The following is a 24,905-nucleotide window of genomic DNA, read 5'->3' as shown; positions in this document are numbered from 1 at the left end:
GGTGATCTCGGAAAGGTGGAGCCCACAATGGTCTATTGTTGGCTGCTGGGTAGATGATAACGAGTTATGCAGACAATGAAACTCAACAGGACGAGGCGACACTGGCACAATGACCAGGGTGGGGGAGGGACGGAGCGAGAGGGGACGCAAGGGTTACTTCAAGTTAAATAAACCAATATTCATACCGCTGGGTTGCAAGCTGCTGTTCCTGAACAAGGGGAGTGTGTGACTTCAGGCTTTCTGCACCTCCTGCCTGATGGTAGCAGTGAGAAGAGGCCATGTGGCCTGGATGGTGGCGATCCTTGGTGATAGAAATACAGCGAGCAACACCAACCACTTTCATAAGGAATAGTAGATTAGGCCATTCGGCCCATCAAGTCTACTCCGCCATTCAATCATGGCTGATCTATCTCTCCCACCTAACCCCATTCTCCTGCCTTCTCCCTGTAACTTCTGACACCCGTACAAATCAAGAAGACAAACTGTACGAATACTTTGCAACGAGCTTTTGGTTCCATCACGTGGCAGGATCATGAGAATCTTTCTAGAATTTGGCTTTACACCTACATTTGCTGCCTGCATTGTGACCCCAACAAACATATCGACCTGTCCGTGACGATGAATTCCACACCTTCATCATCCTTTGACTAAAGAAATTCCTCCTCATCTCCATTCTAGATGTACGTCCTTTTATTATGAGGCTGTGCCCACTGGTCCTAGACTCTGCTACTAGTGGAAACATCCTCTCCACATCCATATCCAGAACTGTATGTATTTTGAATCGTGTTCACTGATGAGGTTTAGCTGGTGACAAATGAGCTTCAGGCTCACAATATGTGGAGAGTCTGATGATGGGATTATTCAGCACAGAGACCTGGCCAGTGATGAGCAAAGATCAAGCATTACCAGTCTGAAGAAGGGTTTCGGCCCGAAACGTCCCCTATTTCCTTCGCTCCATAGATGCTGCTGCACCCGCTGAGTTTCTCCAGCATTTTTGTGTACCTTCAAGCATTAGCAGTCTAGTTTAGACTTTTTTTTACAGTTTAGAGATACAGGGTGGAAACAGGCCCTTTGGCCCACCGAGGCCCTTTGGCCCATCAAGTCCGTGCCAACCACTGTACACTCGCACTATCCTACACACTAGCGGAAATTTACAATCTTTACCGGAACCAGTTAACAAACAAACCGGTACGTCTTTGGAGTCTGGTCTGATTAGGGTCTGATTAGGAACAGTCAACATGGATTTGTGCCTGGAAGGTCATGTTTGACTAATCTTCTTGAATTTTTTGAAGAGGTTACTCGGGAAATTGATGAGGGTAAAGCAGTGGATGTTGTCTATATCGACTTTAGTAAGGCCTTTGACAAGGTTCCTCATGGAAGGTTGGTTAAGAAGGTTCAATTGTTGGGTATTAATGGTGGAGTAGCAAGATGGATTCAACGGTGGCTGAATGGGAGATGCCAGAGAGTAATGGTGGATGGCTGTTTGTCAGGTTGGAGGCCAAAGACTAGTGGGGTGCCACAGGGATTTGTGTTGGGTCCACTGTTGTTTGTCATGTACATCAATGATCTGGATGATGGTGTGGTAAATTGGATTAGTAAGTATGCAGATGATATGAAGATAGGTGGGGTTGTGGATAATGAAGTAGATTTTCAAAGTCTACAGAGAGATTTATGCCAGTTGGAAGAGTGGGCTGAAAGATGGCAGATGGAGTTTAATGCTGATAAGTGTGAGGTGCTACATCTTGGCAGGACAAATCAAAATAGGACGCACATGGTAAATGGTAGGGAATTGAAGAATGCAGGTGAACAGAGGGATCTGGGAATAACCGTGCACAGTTCCCTGAAAGTGGAATCTCATGTAGATAGGGTGGTAAAGAAAGCTTTTGGTGTGCTGGCCTTTATAAATCAGAGCATTGAGTATAGAAGTTGGGATGTAATGTTAAAATTGTACAAGGCATTGGAGAGGCCAATTCTGGAGTATGGTGTACAATTTTGGTCGCCTAATTATAGGAAAGATGTCAACAAAATAGAGAGAGTACAGAGGAGATTTACTATAATGTTGCCTAGGTTTCAGCAACTAAGTTACAGAGAAAGGTTGAACAAGTTAGGTCTTTATTCTTTGGAGCGCAGAAGGTTAAGGGGGGACTTGATAGAGGTCTTTAAAGTGATGAGAGGGATAGACAGAGTTGACGTGGATAAGCATTTCCCACTGAGAGTAGGGAAGATTCAAACAAGGGGACATGACTTGAGAATTAAGGGACAGAAATTTAGGGATAACATGAGGGGGAACTTCTTTACTCAGAGAGTGGTGGCTGTGTGGAATGAGCTTCCAGTGAAGGTGGTGGAGGCAGGTTCGATTTTATCATTTAAAAATAAATTGGATAGTTATATGGACGGGAAAGGAATGGAGGGTTATGGTCTGAGCGCAGGTAGATGGGACTAGGGAAGAATACGTGTTCGGCACGGACTAGAAGGGCCGAGATGGCCTGTTTCCGTGCTGTAATTGTTATATGGTTATATGGTCTTTGGAGTGTGGGAGGAAACTGGAGCACCCGGTGAAAACCCATGCGGTCACGGGGCGAACGTACAAACTATGTACGGACAGCGCCCGTAGTCAGGATTGAACCCGGGTCTCTGGGGCTGTAAGGCAGCGACTCTACCGCTGCGCCACCGTGCCACCCCGTGTGGGAAGAAGTCAGGGCTCTCTGTACTGGAGTTAACATCTGAGTGGTCATAAAACATCAGACAGACAGAGTTCCATTCAAACGAGAGCAGGTCTATAAAAGGAAATGGCGTTAAAGAGATGCCCTTTTTATTAGCCAGCAGATAGACGAGAGTTACCTTGCTTCCTTGGAAACCTGATCCACAGTGTAGCTCATTAAACACACTGCTGTGTTTTGGGTGGGGGTGTGGGGGTGGGGGATATGTGCATGATCTTGCTTTGCCGTTTCGGATGCCTGAGAATATTCCTCCTTTCAAGAATGAATTCAGTGAATTGCCGAACCTATCGCTGTCAGGAATAAACAGAGCCGTCATCATGGCCAAACCTGAAAATGTTCCGTGGTTTTTCCACGGTCTGTGGAATGGAAGATATTCCAGGCCTTATTGGTTCAACAATAAATTAGGATGGGCACCCTGAGGGAGTTCCGGGACCACTGGGCTCTGCAGGGTGTTGAATGTATCCTCAATATGGATTGTATCATAGTTGTATAGCAGGTTATTATGGATATATGTTTGTATTATATTATGGTGGTGGGTTCTGGCTTGTTTTATTGTATAGTGTAATTATTTTTTTTAAATAATTGAATACATTTTTTGATTTTAAAAAAACACAATAAATGAGGCAAGTCTTCTTTGACTGCACTGTTTCTAACCAGTGTGAGGACAGCAGAACAAATGTACAACGCAGGAACAGGCGTTTTGGCCCACAATCTGTGCTGAATATTATTCCAAGCTAAACTAATCTTATCTGCCTGAACATGATCTAAACCGCTGCATTCTCTGCATATCCTAAAGCTTCTGGCTTTGGCAAAATAATTGTAAATTGTCCCTAGTGTGTGCAGGATAGTGCTAGTGTGTGTAGGATTGTGCTAGTGTGTGTAGGATAATGCTAGTGTGTGTAGGATAGTGCTAGTGTGTGTAGGATTGTGCTAGTGTGTGTAGGATTGTGCTAGTGTGTGTAGGGTAGTGCTAGTGTGTGTAGGATAATGCTAGTGTGTGTAGGATTGTGCTAGTGTGTGTAGGGTAGTGCTAGTGTGTGTAGGGTAGTGCTAGTGTGTGCAGGATTGTGCTAGTGTGTGTAGGGTAGTGCTAGTGTGTGTAGGGTAGTGCTAGTGTGTGCAGGATTGTGCTAGTGTGTGTAGGATTGTGCTAGTGTGTGTAGGGTAGTGCTAGTGTGTGTAGGGTAGTGCTAGTGTGTGTAGGATTGTGCTAGTGTGTGTAGGGTAGTGCTAGTGTGTGTAGGATAGTGCTAGTGTGTGTAGGATAATGCTAGTGTGTGTAGGATAGTGCTAGTGTGTGTAGGATAATGCTAGTGTGTGTAGGATGGTGCTAGTGTGTGTAGGATAATGCTAGTGTGTGTAGGGTAGTGCTAGTGTGTGTAGGATAATGCTAGTGTGTGTAGGATAGTGCTAGTGTGTGCAGGATAGTGCTAGTGTGTGTAGGGTAGTGCTAGTGTGTGTAGGATGGTGCTAGTGTGTGTAGGATAATGCTAGTGTGTGTAGGGTAGTGCTAGTGTGTGTAGGATGATGCTAGTGTGTGTAGGATAATGCTAGTGTGTGTAGGATAGTGCTAGTGTGTGTAGGATAGTGCTAGTGTGTGTAGGGTAGTGCTAGTGTGTGTAGGATGGTGCTAGTGTGTGTAGGATGATGCTAGTGTGTGTAGGATTGTGCTAGTGTGTGTAGGGTAGTGCTAGTGTGTGTAGGATAGTGCTAGTGTGTGTGGGATAGTGCTAGTGTGTGTGGGATAGTGCTAGTGTGTGTAGGGTAGTGCTAGTGTCTGGGGATCATTGTTCGATGCAGATTGGGTAAAGTAAACTAAACTGAAAGTGATAGGTGACGTTTCGGTTCAGAAGAAGGGTTCCGACCCAAAATACCACCGATTCCCTTTCTCCAGCGATGCTGCCTGGCCCGCTGAGTCTCTGCCTCCATTTTTAACTCGCCCTACCAAAATCCAACAAGCTCATCAATCATTTACTTATCTGTGGCACCGTGTGCGTAGTCACAAATCAATAGGGATCGTGTTTCAAAACCAGGTTTCAAAAAAATGTTTGTGTTGTTTTAAGTGCGATCTTGATACGTTCTCTCTTTAAAAATGGCAGAAGCAACCAGGCACTCTGATCAATTGACATTAAAATAATTTTATTACTTAAACCCAAAGGAACAATATAGAGGCACTAAGCAATCATACTGGAATTACAGTTGCCAGGCTTTGAGATCAGTTTGATTCTCCTAGGGGGATGATACCAGGGCAGCAGTGTATAAGTATTGTAAATAATTAAAGAAGGTGCTGGTTGTGTATGGAGTGACCGATTAGCATTTAACTTGGACTAAGACCATCAAGCGATCTGTCCCAGTACCTCCTGACGTGGCTCACTGGTCATTTATTTCCCCCCACCCCTGAACTCCCGAGGAAGGGTCTTGCAACACTCCCTGGTGTTTAGTTACCATCCCTGGTAAAGTTGCGTGAGAGATATGAGTTGTTCCAGCGCCGGGGAAGAAAGGACCTGTTGTTCGTGAGTGTCCCATGACTCCGTGTGTACAGAATGTGGGTGAGTTAAAGCACGTGGCTGACATTGTGACCGGCAATTTGTGGGAGAGTTGAATGTCCTCATTCACCCTTGAGCCTGGTGGTGCAGCAGTTAGTGCGGCTGACCCGTAGCTTCAGGGACCTGGGTTTGATCCTGAACTTTTACGTGAGTTTGTACGTTGACTGTGTAGGTTTCCCTCAGTGCCCCTGTTTCTTCCCGTACCCCAAAGATGTGCTGGTAGATTAGTTGGCCGTTGTAAGATATGCCTTGGTGCAAATTATTGGCAAAAGGGATCACTGGGTATGGGGTGAATGAGAGGGGAGTGGATCAGTGTGATTAGCTTGGGTGACGTTTCGGGTTGAGACCTTTCAGATGCTGCCTGTCCCGCTCAGTTACTCCAGCATTTTGTGTCTATCTTCGGTGTAAACCTGCATCTGCAGTTCCTTCCTACACAATGAGATTAGCTTAGTGTGCACAGAATGGTGTATAACATCACGAAAGGGATATATAGGGGAATGCACAAAGTCTTTTTTTCCCCAGGTTAGGGGGATCAATAACTTGGGGGAATGAGTTTAAGGTGAGAGGGGCAAGATTTAAAAGATGATTGGAAAGAGCTGTCAAAGGACATAGTTTAGGCAGGAACCGTAACAACATTTAGACAATAGACTATTCGGCCCTTCGAGCCAGCACCGCCAATCAATGTGATCCCCAATCAGTAGCCCGTTCCTGCCTTCGCCCCATATCCCCTGACTCCGCTATCTTTAAGAGCCCTATCTAGCTCTCTCTTGAAGGTATCCAGAGAACCTGCCTCCACCGCCCCCTGAGGCAGTGAATTCCACAGACTCACAACTCTGTGACAAAAAGCGTTTCCTCGTCTCCGTTCTAAATGGGTTACCCCTTATTCTTAAACTGTGGCCCCTGGTTCTGGACTCCCCCAACAACGGGAACATGTTTCCTGCCTCTAGTGCGTCCAAATCCTTAACAATCTTATATGTTTCAATAAGATACCCTCTCATCCTTCTAAACTTCAGAGTGTACAAGCCCAGCCGCTCCACTCTCTCAGCATGTGACAGTCCAACCATCCCAGGAATTAACCTTGTAAACCTACGCTGCACTCCCTCAATAGCAAGAATAGCAAAAACTGCACATAATACTCCAGGTTTTGTCTCACTAGGGCCCTGTACAACTGCAGAAGGACCATTTAAAATACACTTGGACAGGCACATGGATAGGAAAGGTTTAGAGGGATAGGGACCAAACGCAGGCAAATGGGGCATCTTGGCTGACATGGACGAGTTGGGCCGAAGGGCCTGTTTCCATTGAATATGACTATGATTCTAAATGGCCTCCTATCCTTTGTGTGGTGACTATTTGCATACCTTGGGGATGCAAGCAAAGAATTTCACTGTGACATGTCACATGTGACAATAAAGTCTCCATTCGTTCATATGTCATTACAAGGATTTGTTAAGTTTATTTTACCCAACTGAGTTATTTTACCCGAGCTGAGTCAGTGTGCATTTGGCCTCCCTATTTAATTCCTGGGCCTCATCCATACCTTCCAAATGTCAACAACATTCAATTTTCCCACAAATCGTGGGTCAGAGTGCTTGCCACATGCTTTCACATTTACGCTTCGGCATGCGGCACTTCGACAAGTGGCACTTTACTTAAAGCCACCACTGGTATTTTATCGTGCGATTGCTCTTTCAATCCTTGTAGCTTAGTTTAGAGATACAGCACGGAAGCAGGCCCTTCTGCCCACTGAGTCTGCGCTGACCAGTGATCCCTGCACCCTGAAGGGCCTGTCCCACTTACGTGACTTTTTCGGCGACTGCCGGCACCCGTCATAGGTCGCTGAAAATTTTCAACATGTTGAAAATTCTGCATCGACCAGAAAGACGCTACGACTCTTTGGGTGACTAGGAGACCACTCACGACCACACACAGGCGACACCCTGGCGACATGTCGCGGGGTGAAGTCAGTAGTCGCCCAAAGTGTCAAACCTTGTTCTGGTCGCCGCTGGATTTTCAACACGTTGAAAATTTTCGGCGACCTGTAACGACCTATGACGGGTGCCGGCAGTCACCGAAAAAGTCGCGTAAGTGGGACGGGCCCTACACACACTAGGGACAAATTACATTTACACCAAGCCAATTAACCTACAAACCTGTACGTCTTTGGAGTGTGGGAGAAAATCGGAACCCACGCAGGTCACGGGGAGAAAGTACAGACAAGCACCCATGGTCAGGATCAAACCCAGGTCTCTGGCGCTGTTAGGCAGCAATGCCACCGTGCCACCCTTTTATGAGCCCTTCCTCTTCCTGAAAATTAAATGCCTCTCAGCTGCATCACGTTAATAATAATAATAATAAATTTTATTTATGGGCGCCTTTCAAGAGTCTCAAGGACACCTTACAAAAATTGAGCAGGTAGAGGAAAAACATGTAAGGGGAATGAAATAAATAGTAGAGACATGACTAGTACACAAAGTAAAGACAGAATTCAATACAAAACACAGTATGAGGCAATTAATGCACAGATGAAAAGGGACGGGGACGTGGGGCTAAGGATAGGCAGAGGTGAAGAGATGGGTCTTGAGGCGGGACTGGAAGATGGTGAGGGACACGGAATTGCGGATCAGTTGGGGGAGGGAGTTCCAGAGCCTGGGAGCTGCCCTGGAGAAGGCTCTGGCCCTAAAATTGCGGAGGTTGGACTTGTGGATGGAGAGGAGACCGGCTGATGTGGATCTGAGGGACCGTGAGGGTTGGTAGGGGGAGAGGAGGTCAGTGAGATATGGGGGGGCCAGATGGTGGAGGGCTTTGTAGGTGAGGACCAGGATTTTGTAGGTGAGTTCCTCCCCACTACCCCCCACACTCCCCCCCCCCACTCCCCCCCCCACTTCCCCCCCACTACCCCCACTTCTTTACAATGTTTCTTTTCCATTAGATTCACTCAAAAGATTTGTCTGCTTTCATTTAATTTTCAAAACATGTCCTTACAAAGTGGAGAGATGCCTCATCTGCCTCCCTCCACTTCAATTACAAAAACAATTAGAATCTCCTTCACTGGCGAAGTCATTTGAATGTTTAACATTTCCAATTACAGATTATTGGGTGATTTGAGAACGCAAATGTTTTTTTAAACACTGACTGTAACATGAAGAAGGGCAAATATACTTGTTCAGTTCAAGGCATTTAGTCATACCACTGTATATATAAATATTCTTTCATATTCCATTACGGAACAGAAGGAGTCCATTCAGCCCATCAAATCTATTCCAGTTTCTGAGCCATTCCCATCAATGCCAATCCCCTGCTTATTTCCCTTGGGTATTTTTGAAGGCAGTGACCACAAAACACAAACCACAGGATGTGTGTGGCATTACATTCACATTCAACATTTAGTGCGGCACTGTGGTAGAGTTGCTGCCTCACAGCGCCAGAGACCCAGGTTCGATCCTAACCACGGGTGCTGTCTGTACGGAGTTTGTACATTCTCCCAGTGACCCCGGGTGTTCCGGTTTTCTCCACACTTCAAAGACGTATTGGTTTGTAGGTTAATTGGCTTCAGTGAAAATTGCAAATGCCCTAGTGAATAGTACAGTGATCGATGGTTGACACAAGCTCGGTGGGCCGAAGGGCCTGTTCCCTCGCTGTATCTCTAAACTAAACTAAACTAAACTAAACTTCCATTTGTGTTAGTTTTCTCTCTTCCACTTGCACACAAACATGTATTCTCTCTGCTTAAATCTTAGCTAAACAAATCCTAATTAAACTTACCCCGAACAAAGCTTTTTGAAATTCATCCAGCTTTTCTTTCAATAATTTTGAAAATCTATTTTGCACAGAATCCAGGAATAAATATTTGGCTGACTCGGAGATACTGATAAATCCATTCAATTAGGCATTCTGCACATGCTCAGAGGGTACATCCAAACTCGTTATGTGTTAATCAAGCCTAGATTTTTGACAGCTTTGAGTTTCAAATTAAAACTTTAATAATATGGCAATAACTTAAAGAATGCTTTAAAATATAAGGCCATCAGGTCATATGGAATAGGAGTAGAATTAGGCCACTCAGCCCATCAAGTCCACCATTCAATCATGGCTGATCTATCTCTCCCTCCTAACCCCATTCTCCTGACTTCTCCCCATAACCTGTACTAATCAAGAAAAGATGTTTAGTAAATTACAAAAAGTCTGTGATTTTAATTTTTTATCTAAATAAAATAAATAACAATTTTTTTATTTAGATAAAAAATTAAAATAAATAATAATTTTTTTATTACAAATTTTAATTTTACTTAATTTTATTTGTCACTCACTTCCTATAGTTTGTGTTTTGCGGTCACAGCCTTCAAAAATCTCCCCCCAAAAAATAAGCAGGGGAATGGCATTGATGAGAATGACTGAAACCAGAATAGATTTGATGGGCGCTCACACGGAGAACGTACAAACTCTGCAGAGACAAGCACCTGTAGTCAGGATCGAACCTGGGCCTCTGGCGCTGTAAGGCAGCGACTCTACCGCTGTGCCAGCGTGTCGCCCTAAATGCCGGATGTTGGTTTGTGTTTTGTGGTTTAAGTATTTAATTTATTCAGTTTTATTTATTTTATTTTATTTTGCCCATCAGAAGTTTAAGTTACTGGATAAATGTTTGCTGAAAGTATTTTGCACATAGTTCACATCACAGAAAATGATCATTGATTTACTGATGAAACTTCAAATAGGCCTTCATTTCACGACCTTGTATTCGCCACCTCACTCTGTCTCTCACATTTTAATCTAGTTTTCCCTTAAGTGCAGGGAAAGGAGGGATATGGATCATGTGCAGGTTGAGATAAGAGCAGTTTATCATGACATCATGTCCAGCATGGACATTGTGGGCCGAAGGGCCTGTTCCTGTGCTGTACAGTACTGCTCTATGTGGAGGAAGGAACTGCAGATGCTGGTTTATACTGAAGATAGACTCAAAAAGCTGGAGTAAGTCAGAGGGTCAGGCAGCATCTCCAGAGAAATGGAATAGGTGACATTTTGGGTCAGAACCTTTCTTCAGTCTGGTAGCCCCAGGAGTTTGGTAGAATCTTATGATGTAAGAAGGAACGAGATTTAAGATTTAAGAGATTTAAGGAGTTCAGGGACTGAGATACAGGGAGAGGTTGAGCAGGCGAGGATTTTATTCCTTGTAGAGTAGGAGAATGAGTAGGATGAGTGGCGGTCACTGTGGCGCAGCGGTAGAGTTGCTGCCTTACAGCGAATGCAGCGCCGGAGACCCGGGTTCAATCCCGACTACGGGTGCTGTCTGTAAGGAGTTTGTACGTTCTCCCCATGACCTGCGTGGGTTTTCTCCGAGATATTCGGTTTCCTTCCACACTCCAAAGACGTACAGGTTTGTAGGTTAATTGGCTTGGAAAATGTAAAAATTGTCCCTAGCAGGTGTAGGATAGTGTTAATGTGCGGGGATCGCTGGTCGGCGCGGACCCGGTGGGCCGATGGGCCTGTTTCTGTGCTGTGTCTCTCAACTAAACTAAACTAAATGAGGGCTGTTCTTTTTGGGGTGTATAAGATCATGAGGGGCATAGATAGGGTGAGTGCACAAAGCCTTTGTCTCAGGCTAGGCAAATCAAATCTCAGGGACATAGATTTAAGGTGAGTTTAGTTTAGTTTACAGAGGTGCAGTGTACAGAGGTCGTGACAAACTGTTTGTTGCATGCTATCCAGTCAGCGGAAAGACTATATGATTACAATCAAGCCATCCACAGTGTACAGATACAGGATAAAGGGAATAACGCAAGATAAAGCCTGATTAAAGGTAGTCTGAGGTAGATGGAAGCTCAGGGCTCTTCTCTAGTTGGTAATAGGATGGTTCATCGGTTCAGCCCGATAGGAGGAAGTTTTAATTGGAACCTGAGAGGTAACTTTTTCACACAGAGGGAGGTGGGTAAATGGAACGAGCTGCCAGAGGAGGTAGTTGAGGTAGGTAGAGTAATGACATTTAAAAGACATGGTTCATGGATAGGAAAGATTTGGAGGAGCCTGAGTCAAATGACACCCCATCTTGGATGGACACTTGGTTGGCATGGGCGAGTTGGGCTGAAGGGCCTGTTTCTGAGCGGTGAGACTCTATGTAATGAACAGCAACGTGTAATTCTTGCTCGGCACAGCAGGGAAGATTGGAGTACAAAGCTTCTGAATTGCTTGACCTCCACAGACGTTGAAGTGACACAGGGGGGGTTTCAGTTTATTGGAGTTGTTCTCACAATGTGGTATTGACTTATTGGCAGTTGTTAAGCTGAGATGAATGTTCATGTTTGCCCTTCTGACCTACCCGATTCCAAAAATTTCTCAGTCGGCATTTTGAGTTCTATTAACCCCTTGCCTATTCTTGTAAATTTCAATAGGAGGAAACCAAATGTGTGGCATATTTTCTTTTTAATCCTCTGATTTAATACGACAAGTTTCCCTACGCTGGTTTATTTCCTGCTGTTTGCTATTAACTTAATTGTCCTTTTAACTTCCATTTTGATTTTTATTAATTTTAATTTTTCGTTCCTTTTCTCATGCTGTTTCACTTTCCCTTTTATATTCTCCCTCCGTAAGGAACCAAAGGTTGAGAGACGGGTGTAGCAACAAGGTCCTATTTCACATCAGAATCGTAGTTAGGTGTTACTTGGTCTACAATTGGGAACTCTAACTTGCTGATTGATTGCAAGATGCAGCACGGCACCAGGCCCTTCGGCCCATCGAGTCCGCCGCCGACCCTCGATCTCCTCTTCGCACTAGTTCTATGTTATCCCACTTTTAGAAACATAGAAACATAGAAAATAGTTGTAGGAGTAGGCCAATCGGCCCTTTGAGCCAGCACCGCCATTCAATGTGATCATGGCTGATCATCCTGTTGCTGCTTTCTCCCCATATCCCTTGATTCCTTTAGCTTCTCTCTTAAAAGGCCTCCACTGCCTTCTGTGATTCACAACTCACTGGTTGAAAACGTTTTTCATCATCTCAGTCCTAAACCCCTTATTCTTAAACTGTGACTCCTGGTTCTGGACTCCCCCAACATCAGGACCATTTTCCCTGCATCTAGCCTGTCCAAACCTTTAAGAATTTTATTCACTTTTGTATCCACCCCCTACACACGGGGGGCAATTTACGTTCAAACCCGCATGTCTTTGAGATTTGTGAGGAAACCCACGCGGTCAACGGTGGAGCGAGCAAACTCCACACCGACAGCACTCGAGGTCAGGATTAAACCCGGGTCTCTGGCACTGTGAGGCAGAGGCTCTACCATTGTGCTGGCCCAATGCCAGATTTGAATGTGTGTCACTTATTGACCTCATTTATTTAGCGAATGCAAAGTCCTTTAGCCAAGCAGTTGCCTCTTGATCTGCTGTATGAAGGGTGACAAGTCCTCCTTTGAGTCTTTGTTGAGGGCATGCTTCAATGAGGTGTTGCATTGTTTGCTGCTCTCCACAAGCACACCGTGGGGTTGTCATGACCTCATGACATATATCAGTTGTAGATTTAAAATTCAGTTGATTAAATAATTTCAGATTAAAAATTAGCATCGGAGGTTGGGTGGGTGGTTAATCTGTGGAACTCATTGCCGCAGAGGGCTGTGGAGGCCAAGTCAGTGGATATTTTTAAGGCAGATGTAGACAAATTCTTGATTAGGATGGGTGTTAAAGGTTATGGGGAGAAGGCTGATTCAGGGCCTGTCCCACTTGGCGACCTAATCCGTGAGTTCTGGCGAGTTTGCCCTTGACTCATACTCGCAGCATGGTCGACACGAGGTCGTAGGAGGTCTTCCTAACTCTCCTTCATGCTCGAGAGTGGTCTCCGCGTCCTCGAGGCCTCAGCTGGGTCGCGGCGTTTTTTCAATATGTTAAAAAATGCCTGCGAGTAAAAAAAGGTCGCCATGGAAAAAATCGATACTTTTTTTTACTCGTAGGTTTAGTCGTAGTAGGTCGGCATGTTAGTCGTAGGTAATCGAAGGTAGTCGAAGGTAGTCGTAGTTAGTCTTCATCATAGTCGAAGGGAGATCGAAGGAGATCATAGAAACATATCAACATAGAAAATTGGTGCAGGAGGAGGCCATTCAGCCCTTCGAGCCAGCACCGCCATTCATTGTGATCATGGCTGATCGTTCCCTGTCAATAACCCGTGCCTGCCTTCTCCCCATATCCCTTGGCTCCACTAGCCCCTAGAGCTCTATCTAACTCTCTCTTAAATCCATCCAGTGATTTGGCCTCCACTGCCCTCTGTGGCAAGGAATTCCATAAATTCACAACTCTCTGGGAGAACTCGGAGATCGAAGGAGGTTGTCTTCACTCTCCACTATTCGGTGTCCAATTTTCCCGAAGTTAGTCGTAGCTAGTTGTAGCTAGTCTTCAACATAATCGACGGAGGTCGAAGGAGGTCTTCAGCATGTCATTTTTTCAAACTCTTCTAAACTCGCCAATTAGGTCGCCCGTGGGACAGCCCCATTTAGGAGGCAGAGAACAGCCATGATTGAATGGCGGAGTAGACTCGATGGGCCGAATGGCCTAATTCTACTCCTATAACTTTTGAAATGATAAAAATGAAGCTATAGATTGTGAAAATCTATCCGAACCACAGATCCAATTGGAAATGAGGAACAATTGCTGACAAACAATTCCAGAAATGATTTTCTTTAAAAAATGCTACACATTTCTTCTGTGTAGGAAGGAACTGCAGATGTTGGTTTACACCAAAGATAGACACAAAATGCTGGAGCAACTCAGCGGGGCATGCAGCGTTTCTGGAGAGAAGGAGTTGGTGACATTTCGGGTCGAGACACTTCTTTGAACCTTTCTTCTGTCCATTTGTTTATTCCACCCTGAACAGCAAGCAATTAGTAGAGGGAATAAAGAACACAACGTGCTGGAGTAGCTCAGCATCAGTTCAGGCAGCGCCTCTGGAGGACATGGATAGATCGATGACGTCTCGATTCAAGACCCTTCAGTCCAGACTTAAGGTCGCGTGTCCATGTTCTCCAGAGATGATCCCTGACCAGCGGAGTTACTCCAGCACTTTGTGTCCTTTTTTGTAAACCTGCATCTGCAGTTCTTTGTTTCTACATTTAGTAGAGGGACTTGGTCCCAATACCCTGGACAAGATGTACTTCTGAACCAACACCAAAACGTTCTAGTCTGTTGATAGAGAAACCACAAACACAGTTCTGAAATGCCCTTCAAATCTAGTGTTGCAAAATGATGGTCGGTATAAATCTTGCATCTCCTAGCTGATATTTCATCAGTTTTGCCCAGTATCTGAATCTATAAAGTGCAACTGATCTGAAAATGCAAGCATGAGCATATTGATCCTATTAACTGTGAGGAAGCTGAATGATGTGCTGATGAGTCCTGGCCTTCTGTTCATGTCCTGTTCAAACCAACCTCCCTTCCATTGACTCCATCTACACTTCACTGCCTTTGTAACTTTGTCTGCGCTGTAGGATGCTGCTATTTGTACACATTGTGAATGCAAGCAAAGAATTACACTGTGACAATAAAGTATTTCATTCCGTCCTAATGAGATAATGTAGAGCAAAACTTAGCAGCGACCATGTGAAATGTTACAGTGTCGTTGTATGTCCTGTGCTCCTTTTAATATCAAATGGAAGTACTGTCCTGTGTGGACTGATGCGTTGCAAAGATGCGTTAACGGACGAAGCAACTGAATGTAGAAGTTAAACTATAAGTTCGTATCCATAATGGACGAGTTAGATCAAGACATGTTCCTCTTTGTAACTGGGGAATCCAAACCTGCCACCCCATACAACTGATCTGACTGTGGTTCACAGATACATATAACGTGGTCCTTAACAGACTCAGCAATGAAGGGGTGGACTCCTCTGGATAGAGTTGATGTGGAGAGGATGCTTCCACTAGTGGGAGAGTCCAGGACTAGAGGTCATAGCCTCAGAATTAAAGGACGTTCCTTTACGGAAGGAGATGAGGAGGAATATCTTTTCTCAGAGGGTGATGAATCTGTGGAATTCATTGCTGCAGAAAGCTGTGCAGGCCACGTCAATGGATATTTTGAAGGCAGAGGTAGATAGATTCTTGATTAGTACAGGTGTCAAGGGTTATGGGGAGAAAGCAGGAGAATTGGGTTACGATAGATCAGCCATGATTGAATGGCGGAGCAGATTTGATGGGCCGAATGGCCTAATTCTGCTATCACTTATGAACATGACTAGTTGTGAAATGGAAATGTTATTGTGAGGCATTGTCTGATCTCGCGGGTTTCTGATACTTCCGTGTGAGCAACAGTTTACTATCCAAATGTAAAGAGGAATTAAAGTATTTTAAACTGGGTCAACGTATGAATAATCTCTGGCAGAATTAATGAGACTTTTAAATTAATGTACAAGGAAACTGAACTGTCAAAAGTGAATTAAAATAATTATTTAGTTCAAAGCATTCATGCACTTTGCATAAACTGATGGAAAAACATCAATACAACACCGCCAGAGACCTGTTTGATCCCGACTACGGACGCTGTCTGTATGGAGTATGTACGTGCTCCCCGTGACCCACGTGGGTTTTCTCCGAGACCTTCAGTTTCCTCCCACATTCCAAAGACTTACAGGTTTGTAGGTCAATTGGCTTGGTATAAATGTTAATTGTCCCTAGTGCGTGTGGAGTAGTGTTAATGTGCGGGGATCGCTGGTCGGTGCGGACTCGATGGGCCGAAGGGCCTGTTTCCACGCTGTATCTCTAAACTAAAACATATACCTCACGTCCTTGATGTCAATCGGGTTCATCTGGTGATAAACTTCATGTAGTACAGAATCACTAGGTGTTAAATTGTATGTTTTGTTCATTTCGTGGATTGTTCTATGCATGGTTTACTGCAGCTAAGAGATCAGATACAGTTATTAGCTACAGCAATGAGCTGCAAGCAGCTAATGATATTAATGTTATTCAATTAAAATGTAATTGAATAAACTTGGATTGTTTTCTCTGGAAAGCTGGAGGATGGGGGGGGGAAGAGCTGACAGGAGTATCTATAACTGTGAGAGGTGTGGATCGGGTAGACAGTCAGGACCACTGTCCCAGGGTTGAAATGTCAAAGACCAGAGGGCATAGCTTTGAGATGCGATGGGTAAAGATTAATTGAGATGTGTAGAGCAAGTTTTTTTTACACAGAGGGTGGTGGGTGCCTTAAATACACTGCCTGGGGTGGTGGTGGAGGCAGATGAGATGTGGAGGCAGGGGTGGTGTGGAGGCAGGGGTGGTGGTCCAGTCGCTTCCTGGCGGGGACGCAACTATTTCTCAGAGTCGTGTCCTCGCCCCCCCCCCCCCTCCTCGCGGACCAGACCGGACCGGACTGGACTCCGAAAATGCCATGAAAACCTGGTGACTCCTGCATGCGGTCTCCGTTGACCACTTCTAAATGCTGGCCCCGTAGCAGAAGCGTCCACGGGGCGGGGCTGTGAACTGGAAGTATCCCGAGCTAATTCTGCTACCACCATCATCTATTGCAACAAGTGGCGGCTCCCACTGATTGTCTCCGGAGGCTTACGTCCTTTTCAGGACAGACGATGCCACCGAGGCCAACATATGAAACATGGAAGATGGACACAAAAGAAGAAAACTTCCATATGTTTTGTACTAATCCTGGACTGTGGTTTGGTGTGGCAATACCTTACTGAACTGTATGCAAAAAAACAAATCTCACTGTATGTAAGTACATGGGACAATTAAGAATTGTTGAATAAAATAATGTCAACCTTAGAAGATGCAACCAATAGATGGTGTGATCGCAAACCCTCTTTTTTAGGTCCAATAAGGGTGTAGCGCATCAACAATGTTTAATTGTTGCGGGTACTAACAACAATAAACCTCTTATTTACTGCAGCGTATAGGGTGATTTCACGAAAGGTCACTGGAGCGTAGATCCGCACCCACGTGACCGCAAAATTTAACTGGGGTACAAGCGTCACTTCCGGTACATGTTAGTGAATGGGAAAACACGCACTTTCACACCCGTTAAAAACATCGAAACCGGCCAGTTTTTGAGCTGCAATTTACTGTACCAGTCGGGGTGACCGTGAGGCACAGCTACCTACATTTACAGTCAAAGAAAAAGATAGAAACTAAGGTAAATTCAAGAGGGAGCTGAAGGTGCAAAAACAGCGGAAGTTGTTAGCGGACATTTGCCGTGGAGATTTAAAGATCCAAAATATCGGGAATTATCGCGTTTGCTCGCTGCATTTCATCAAAAGTGGCATTATTGACTTTTTATCTTTATTCATTTGTTATATTAAAAGTATTAAAAGTTAGAAATCCGTCAGTAAAATTGCAAAATCACCCATGGTTCTCGGGTGGGTTTTAACATGCAAAATGAACACGCTTCTGAAGCTACATTCACCATTTAAATAATCGTAAACTCTCAATGCGTTTGGAAATAAATTTTACTCAGATGCAAGCTAAGGAATGGGATAATTCTCAACAGCTGACCATTATATAATCAATAAGTTGACCATTATAAAATCAATAATACAATGTTGATAACAGTAAAACATGAAGCAGACCATAATAGTGCAAATCCACAGTCTGTAGCGACTCTGCAAAGACGTTGTCCAGAGAAGATCCTCGTTGCTGTGGTTAGTGTTGTGCAGTGGCCCAGTGGCTGGGCGTGAGAAGTTGTTATTGAACCTGGTGATCACAGTTTTCAGGCTTCCGTACTTCTCGGTGGTAGTAGTAAAATGAGAGCACGGGCCTTTGATCATATTGGTTGCCTTTTGGAGGTAGGGCCTCCTATAGATCCCGTGGATGATGGGGAGGTCAGTACCTGTGAAGGGCCGGGCAATGTCCGCCATTCTCTGTCGCCTCCTTTGTTCGTGGGCGTTTGAGTCGCCCAACCAGGCTGTAACCAGTCAGTATGCTCTCGATGCATCCAGGTTTGATATAGTATTCGTCACCATACTGAATCTCGTCTGATGAAAGTGCATTTATATGATGTCCTCTGATAGTCTGGACATCTCAAAGGATCTTGGAGCCAATGATGTTGTTTTGATTAGAGCTCACATTTATAACTGGGATAATCGAGCTGCCAATCTGTGCACTGCAAACTGCTAATGAAACAGCTCATCACTTTACGGTAAAGTGGGATTAGGGACCGTTATTGGTCTCGGTCACGGGGGAACTCAATATAATACCTTGGGAACTCTTAACACGACTTGAAAGGGCCAATATGTCCCTGCTTTAATATCTCTTCCTGGGCAACCTCTCATTAATGTTGTGCTGAATAATGACTCTCAGAGGATATCCAAAGGTTAAAACCAAGTCTGGGAGAGAGCCAAGAGATGGCAATTTCTGTACAGAAATCAGAGCAGCGGTAGAGTTGCTGCCTTACAGCGCCAGAGACCCAGGTTCGATCCTGACCGCACGGAGTTTGCTCGTTTTCCCCGTGACCTGCGTGGGTTTTCTCTGGGCGCTCCGGTTTCCTCCCACACTCCTTCCAAGACGCACAGGTTTGTAGGTTAATTGGCTTCGGTAAAATTGTAATTTGTCCCTAGTGTATGTAGGATAGCGTTAGTGTGTGGGGATCATTGGTTGGCACTGACTCGGTGGGCCAAAGGGCCTGTTTCCACGCTGCATCTCCAAACTAAGCTAAAACCAAACTTAACAAAATACTGGTGATACAAGCTATTGCTTTTCGAACATGCATGGCTGCTATCTTTATATTGGAGGCAACTATAGGTTTGCCCCCTCTCTCCACTTGATCTTCATGTGGCTTGATGTGAGAATGACTATCATTTTATGTACCGACCAACCCACAATGCCATTCAGAAATCAATGATGAGAGTGTGGCACGGTGGCGCAGAGGTAGAGTTGCTGCCTTACAATGCCAGAGACCCGGGTTCAATCCTGACTACGGGTGCTGTCTTTACGGAGTTTGCACGTTCTCCCCGTGACCATGTGGGGTTTCCCCGGGTGCTCCGGTTTCCTCCCACACTCCAAAGACGTGCAGGTTTGTAGGTTAATTGGCTTCAGTAAATATTGCAAATTGTCCCTCGTGTGTGTAGGATAGTGCTAGTGTATGGGGACGTGCAAACTCCGTAAAGACAGCACCCTTAGTCAGGATCGAACCCGGGACTCTGCCGCTGCAAGGCAGCAACTCTACCGCTGCTAATGTATTTGAGGCACATCCAGACTCATAACTGAGACACTTCATCTCGGGCATTATCCAGGTGAATTTCCTCTGAATCCTCTCGAGAGCAACCACATCCTTAAACCCTAGCTCCTTGATTAAGCTTTGAGCTTATATCTCCTTTCATGGTTTAGTGTCAATTTTTGCTTGATTAGCTCTAGATTGTGCCTGGAGTTCTAATGGCTAAATCAAGCACTGTTTAAAAGCAGAATACTGTTGTGCTGTAGATCTATACTTCGCAACCTGCCACCAATATTCACGGTGATGAACTGTGTTGTTGATTTTCGCCACTGTCCTTGCATCGTTCTTTATTTATTACATTATTGTTCATGTTCAAGTTCAAGTGAGTTTATTGTCATGTGTCGCTGTATAGGACAATGAAATTCTTGCTTTGCTTCAGTACACAGAACATAGTAGGCATTTACTACAAAACAGATAATTGTGTCCATATACTATAATATAAATATATACACACATGAATAAATAAACTGATAAAGTGCAAATAACAGATAATGGGTTATTGTCCGAGCCAGGTTTAATAGCCTGATGACTGTGGGGAAGTAGCTATTGCTGAACCTGGTTGTTGCAGTCTTCAGGCTCCTGTACCTTCTAGGTAGCAGGGAGATGAGTGTGTGGCCAGGATGGTGTGGGTCTTTGATGATACTGCCAGCCTTTTTGAGGCAGCGAATTATTTATTTGTTTATTGTGTTTTTTCACTTAGGAAACCTGAACGGAAACCTCTGGAGACTTTGCGCCCCACACAAGGTTTCCGTGCGGTTCCCGGAGGTTGCAGGTGGTTGCCGGAGGTTGCAGGTAGTGGAAGCAGGTAGGGAGACTGACAAAAACCTCCGGGAACCGCACGGAAACCTTGGGTGGGGCACAAAGTCTCCAGAGGTTTCCGTTCAGGTTTCCTAAGTGGGACAGTAATCGCAACTTCTACTGAAGTGTGGATGGCCGTTGGCTCGCTAGAAGCTCATCTGCCCTTTGACAGGTCTTGCTTTTGGCCCTGCTGGGGGTCCACAGCCCCCCCCCCCCCCCCCCCCCCCCCCTCACCTGGCAAACCAGGTGGGGGAGACGGCTTAGTCGCCGACTATCCGACCATGGAGCAGGTAGCACGGGATTACATGGTACCCGTGGCGGGGGGAACTCCCCCCGACCTGACCTGACCTGAGCATTTTGGGGTATCTTATTATATTTAAGACACTGTGTTAAGTTGTTATTTTCCAGTTCACACCAGATGCAGTGAGCTAAAGTATCTATTACACAATGGTGACAATGGCCACCCTGTATGTATATATACATTTTAAATACCTTTCTTTATACATTTATCAGGTCTCCCCTCAGCTTCCTTCGCTCCAGGAAAAACAAACCCAGTGTAGCATATCTCTCTGCATAACTAAAGTCATTTAATCCCTGCCGCATCCTGGAGCACCTTCTCTCCGCTCTCTCTAGCACAACCACACCCTCGCTTTAATGAGGTGATTCGAAATGCACACAATAATACTGAGAGTGTGGTCTCGGTTATGTTTTGTGAAGCTGTGACGTAACGTCCCAACTTTTACCATCTGCCGCCTGGCCTCTGAAAGCACACGTGCCATCTGCCTATTTTTCCACCCTGCGAACTTCTGTTGCTATTTTCAGGAAACTTTGGCTTTTGAACACCAAGATCCCTCTGTTCATCGACAATCCTTAGCAGCCTCTCATACCATGTATATCCTATCCCTAATTAACCTCTCAAAGTACATCACCTCACATCTGTCAGGATTAAGTTCAATCTGCTAATGTTCCACCAGACGTTCTACCTTTGATATCCAGCTGTACCTGAGACAGCCATCCTTGCTATCCACAATACCACCACCGCTTTTGTGCGCGGAAACAGGCCCTTCCGCCCACCGAGTCCCCGCGGACTAGAGATCCCCGTACACTAATACGCCCTAAACTAGGGACAATTTACAATTTAGACCAAAGCCAATTAGTCTACAAACCTGTTCAAAAAGGAACTGCAGATGCTGGAATATCGAAGGTACACAAAATTGCTGGGGAAACTCAGCGGGTGCAGCAGCATCTATGGAGCGAAGGAAATAGGCGACGTTTCGGCCCGAAACGTCGCCTATTTCCTTCGCTCCATAGATGCTGCTGCACCCGCTGAGTTTCCCCAGCAATTTTGTGTACCTAGTCTACAAACCTGTACGTCTTTGGAGGAAACTAGAGCACCCGGGGAAAACCCACGTGGTCACAGGGAAAATGTGCAAACTCCGTACAGGCAGCACCCGTAGTCAGGATCGAACCCGGGTCTCGGGATTCCATGTGCCTTAACCATGTGACTTAACCTTCTGGACCACCCTACCATGCAGGACCCTGCCAAATGTCTTCCTGTATTCCATACAGACAATATCTGTCACTGCGCCTTTATTAATCTTCTTAGTTACCATCTCAAGAAACTCAGTCAAATTAGTGATGTAGGATTTCTCCTGCACCAAACCATGCTGATCATCCTTGGTCAACCCACCTCTCCAAATGTCAGTAGAAACAAGGAACTGCGGATGCCGGTGAAAGCACAAGAGGACACTAAGTGGGCCGGGCAGCATCTCCGGAGAACATGGATAGGTGATGTTTCGGGTCGAGACCCTTCTTCAGACCTTGATGATTTGAGCCTGAAGATGGGTCTTGACAACATCACCTCCCCATGTTCTCCAGGGATGATACCTGACCCGTTGAGTTACTCCAGCACCTTGTGTCATTACAACTGACGTTAGGGCTCGTTGCCTTGTAGTTACCTGGCTTATCCATGAAGCCACACTTAAAAAGTGGAACCACTTTGGCTATACCGTCTTCTGGCACCTTAGCTGTGGTGGGAAAAAAGATGTAAAAATCTCTGTGATACTGACATTAAATAGTCATCATACAGGCTGGCCATTAATAACATTGTATAATGGATATTTCAGCTCAATGCTTCTGATTGAACTGGCAAATAACAATTTAAAACAGCGCTTTAAGAATAATGAGATGTCCCAAAATGCCTACACCGAGCGTAACGCATCTCTCTGGTGTCTGAAGTTCAATTTCAGGCCAGGAGTTGGTCTGAGGGGTTGATTAATTCCAGCAATATATTGTCAAACATTTTCGCAGTGTGGTAGGAGGGAAGCGCTGCCAAGAGAGCCTTATTATCCTCTATCAGATACAATTCCTACTGCACAAAACACAGTTGCGATATTAAAAAGAGTACGTGGCACTGGTACAATTCAAAAGCCCAGATATATTGTTATTTTCCGGTGTATGAGTCTCTGTCCCCAATGCTTACAGACATTCGCAAAGGGAAGAATTCCGCAATTACAGCTTGACCCGTCCCATTAATTTATATAAACTAATCGATCAAACTGGCCGTTTGTTGGATCAGTGGATGGACTTGCCACAGCGGTAATGCATCGGGATGTATTCCACGTCGTGTGGGTTGGTCAGGCTTGTTGGCATTTACCGCAAAATAACCACGTCGGACGCGCTAATTCATGCAATGATACGCAGCCACTGAGCACTGGCCGCCTCCATTGTCAGAGTGAGGCCAAACGTAAGTTGGAGGAACAGCATCTCATATTTCGCCTGGGCAGCTTACAACCCAGCAGTATGAATATTGATTTCTCTAACTTCAAGTAACCCCTGCATTCCTTCTCTCTCTCTCCCCGTCCATTCCCCACTTTAGTCGTCGTACTAGTTTTACCGTCGCCCGTTGGGTTCCACTGTCTGTGTAACACGTTATCACCTATCCCACAGCCAACAATGGACCATTGTGGGCTCCACATTTCCTTGATTATCCTTGCTTTCTGAATATCTTCCATTCATCTGTGCTAAGTAGCGTCTATATCCTTTGTTCCCCTTTCCTCTGACTCTCAGTCTGAAGAAGGGTCCCGACCCGAAACTTCACCTATTCCTTTTCTGCAGAGATGTTGCCTAACTCGGTTACTCCAGCTTTTTGCGTTTGTCTTTGGTTTAAACCAGCACCTGCAGTTCCTCCCTGCACACTGAGCATTGGTGTTGGGCTTGACTCCAAGATGATCTTGTGACTCCAGTTGATGGCATCTGCTCTGCCCAAGGCCACAGGAAATTGCAGAGAGTTGCAGACGGAGCCCAGGACAACATACAAACCAGACGCTCCCCCATTGAACCCTCATGCTGCCTCAAGAAAGCAACCTTCATAATCGAGGACCATTCTCACCCAGGTCACCCTCTTCTATCCTCTCCCATTGGGAAGAAGGTACAATACTTCAAAAGTACGTACCACCACAAACTGATTATGGATGATCAGCCATGATCATATTGAATGGCGGTGCTGGCTCAAAGGGCCGAATGGCCTACTCCTGCACCTATTGTCTATTATCTATATTAGGACAGCATCTTCCACACTGTTATCAGACTACTGAACGGATTTCTCTTTGGCTAAGGGTGAATTGATATTCATAGAGTGATACAGTGTGGAAACAGGCCCTTTGGCCCAACTTGCCCACACCGGCCAACATGTCCCAGCTACACTAATCCCACTTGCCTTTGTTTGGTCCATATCCCTCCTAACCATGTACGTGTCTAACTGTTTCGTAAACGATGGGATAGTCCCAGCCTCAACCACCTCTTTTCCCCTTCACCCATGTCCTCTTGTCCTCGATTCACCTTTTCTAGGCAAGAGACTGTGCATCTACCCGATCTATTCTTTTCATGATTTTACACACCTCTATAAGATTACCCCTCATCTTCCTGCGCTCCAGGGAATAGAGTCCCAGCCTACTCATCCTCTCCCTATAGCTCAGACCCTCTAGTCCTTGGCAACATAAATTTTCTTTGTGCCCTTTCCAGTTTGTCAACATCTTTCCTATAACATGGTGCGCAGAACTGAGCACAATATTCGAAATGCAGTCTCACCAGCGTCTTATACAACTGCAACATGACCTCCAAACTTCTATACTCAATACTCTGACTAATAAAGGCCAATGTGCGAAAGTCTTTTTGACCACCCTATCTAACTGCGACTCGACCTTCAAGGAACCATGCACCTGCACTCCTAGATCCCTCTGCTCTACAACACAACCCAGAAGCCTACCATTCACTGTGTAGGTCCTGCCCATGTTAGACTTCCCAAAATGCAACAACTCACATTTCTCCATATTAAATTCCATCAACCATTCCTCTGCCCACCTGGCCAATCGATCCAGATCCTGCTGCAATCTTTCACAACCATCTTCACTATCTGTAAAACCACTAACTTTTGTATCATCAGCAAACTTGCTAATCTTGCCCTGTATGTTCTCATCCAAATCATTGATGTAGATGACAAACAGTAACGGGCCCAGCAATGAACCCTGAGGCACATCACTAGTCACAGACCTCCAGACTGAGAAGAAACCTTCCACCAACACCCTCTGCTTCCTTCCATGAAGCCAGTTTTCTATCCATTCGGCCAACGCTCCTTAGACCCCATGCG

At 45.2% G+C, this 24,905-nt stretch overlaps 1 protein-coding gene across 1 annotated transcript in view; it reads left to right on the top strand.

The window, feature by feature from the left end:
- Window positions 1-5,035: 5,035 nt before the first annotated feature.
- shank2 (SH3 and multiple ankyrin repeat domains 2) overlaps window positions 5,036-24,905 on the top strand; it is a 624,608-nt gene continuing 604,738 nt past the window's right edge. The window contains exon 1 of the mRNA XM_033038734.1: window positions 5,036-5,269. The gene's annotated coding sequence lies outside the window, so the exon portion shown is untranslated. The remainder of the gene's footprint in view (window positions 5,270-24,905) is intronic.

This window comes from Amblyraja radiata, chromosome 20 (assembly GCF_010909765.2).
Source record: "Amblyraja radiata isolate CabotCenter1 chromosome 20, sAmbRad1.1.pri, whole genome shotgun sequence".
In the NCBI taxonomy this organism is placed as follows: Eukaryota; Metazoa; Chordata; class Chondrichthyes; order Rajiformes; family Rajidae; genus Amblyraja; species Amblyraja radiata.
This window is presented reverse-complemented; position numbering and strand designations above follow the sequence as displayed.